This window comes from Halyomorpha halys, unplaced genomic scaffold (assembly GCF_000696795.3).
Source record: "Halyomorpha halys isolate HHAL.00 unplaced genomic scaffold, Hhal_1.1 Scaffold297.1, whole genome shotgun sequence".
Lineage (NCBI taxonomy): Eukaryota > Metazoa > Arthropoda > Insecta > Hemiptera > Pentatomidae > Halyomorpha > Halyomorpha halys.
Genome location: NW_027109687.1, coordinates 1,694,877 through 1,697,582, shown reverse-complemented (window position 1 = coordinate 1,697,582; position 2,706 = coordinate 1,694,877).

The window sequence follows — 2,706 nt, the reverse complement described above, 5'->3', positions numbered from 1 at the left end:
TGAAGGAAATAATGTAATTGTTATATAAAAATAAAAAAACTTTTTGTAAGTAGTATCCTTGAGAATGGCCTGAGGGCCGAAACGTTGGAAAAATTTAAATGAATAAAAGTTGAGAGAAATAAAGGATCAAAATTGTTTTTAAATTAAGAATAAATAAAATAAATAAAAAAAAAAAGCTCTCATTGGATTATACTTTAGTTAGTATGTTTTTCTTTTCTTTTGTACGTTAGCATTTTTCTATTGTTCATTTTGTTCTCTTCTTTCTAAAATATAATCAATTGTATTTTTTTCTTGACTCCACATAATTTATTTATTATATTAAAATTTATATTAGCAAAGTATGTGAGTGCTAAGTAATAGATATTATTGGGTCCTTATTTTCATCATCTTGTTTTATCCTCATTATTTTATTAATTAACTAATTATAGATTTGCAGCTGTATTATTTTCACTTATTTTTATTATTATTTTTATTTGCTCTAAATTTTATTTTTATTTTTTACATTATTTTCATTTTAGTAGTTGTTAAATAAATTGTTAATTGTATCTCATAAGATCAATTAATATTGCAACTACCTAGCTTAAAAATTGTATAGCCTCCATAACGTCCTAATAGGTTTAACTGTAATATATACATTTCACTTATGAATATAATTTTTACAGTGTTATTTTGGCACCGACCGATAGTTGATGTCATCTGGTCGCATATTGTTGCACCATATTGAATGCAATTTTTTAAATAAATACAATAAAATCAAAAAATTATTATTGTTTTATTTTCTTATGTTATATAGTTGTATACTTATATACTTGCATTTTGTTTATATTTCACTTACTAAGCCAACCGTCTATGTATGTCTCAACAATACATATATACTTAATTAGGAATTAATAAAACTGTGTTATAAGATTGTAAACCGCTTAGTAATATCACAAAAAGGAACTTTATGACACAGTGATGTGATTTGTACGTCAAATTCGACAATTTTTTCGTAGATGATATAACTAAGAGGTAATACATAACAAGTCTTTTGTAATTTTATAATCTAATTCTAAATTTTAATAGAAAAATTAAAAATAGATTTTCATATTATGAACCCTTGAAAAATTTAAATCTTATTTCATGCTGATAAAAATATTTATTATTCACATAGAACTTCATATGAGCAATGCGTATTAACATTATTCGCACTAAATGAGGTTTAAATTTTTCAGAATTTATGAAGTGGTGATGAAATGAAAATATATTTTTAATTTATCAATTACAATTTAGAATTAGATGATAAAATTACAACAGTTGCCGCATTTATGATCTTGATTGTCAATACATTTTTAAGAGATTACAAACGTATTTGTAAACATCTATATACAGATATGAACATGTGTGTATAATAAATTAAAAAATATAATCTTAGCTTTCATAAATTCATAATAGATTGAAAGAAATCGTATAGCAGAGTCATTGATAGAAGATTAAAGAGAAAATGGAAAGTTTTCAACATAAATAAATTTCTTTCAAATACATCTTAAAATAAGTATTTTAAATAAGGAAACTCATTGAATTAAGTAAATTTAAAATAATTAAATCAATAGGAAAAAATAAGAATAATTTAAATATATTTGTGAACATTATTATAAGGGAGTGAATAAGTTAATCAAACATACTATACATTATATACTGTAGTATATAACTACCACTTATTAGAAAACGAATGATAATTTTATCTGTCATAAATCGTCTATAAACAATTTCACTAACTATTTACTAATCTAAAATTATTTCTTTTATCTTCTGCTAAAATATGAAAACAAAATGGCATTTATTTAATACGCCGTCATTTTCAGAGCATCATTTTAATCCTAAAGAATGCAATCATTAAATAAATTACTCAATAGAAGACAGCACGCGAAGCTGACCTGTTGCATCATTCTAACAAAATGTATTATTTCTAAGGTTAAAATATGTTTGTAACATCAGAGAAATACATGCATTTAAACATGTGTGTGTATTTTGAAACTCATATTTTTCAAAAAAAAATTTATAAGATGAAAAGAATCTTGAAAGACATGAAATACAAATTTAAAAAACCATTATTTTTAACTATAATCTTGATAAATCAGTCCAAGGCCTGCTTTTCGGGATATGTTAATATTTTTTAAAAGTTAAAAATTGCTCTTGATAAAATGAACTAATTCAGGTTTATGACTCCAAAGATCAGGGAACCTCAAGGACATCAACATAAATTTCTTTATCACCAGGCAGAAACAATAAAATTATACCTTAACCCGTGGATTCGTTATCAAAACATTTTCCCAATTCTAAAGTTTACGCACGAAGTTAATCTCGAGATTGACATTACATATGTAAGAAGAAAGCAGAAGCCTCGACACATACTTTTTCAGCTTAGAATAGGGAATGAACGGTCGCATTAAATTTTAAAGTTCCATCCACCAGAGAATAAGAGACCGAAGAACCTGGGCTCGTGAACTCCATTGTCACTTTTTAAAATTCTAAACAAAAGTAGAGGGTGAACTTCTATTAGGGTGAATTGTATTATCAATATCTCATTGTATTTAAATTTTTAAAAAAAGTAAAACATAAGGTAACTATTTAGATACATTTTCCAATCATTCGTCATTAAAATAAGGCTTTCATTATTAAGAAAGTCTAGCACTAAACTTAATAAAATAATATTATAGTAATATA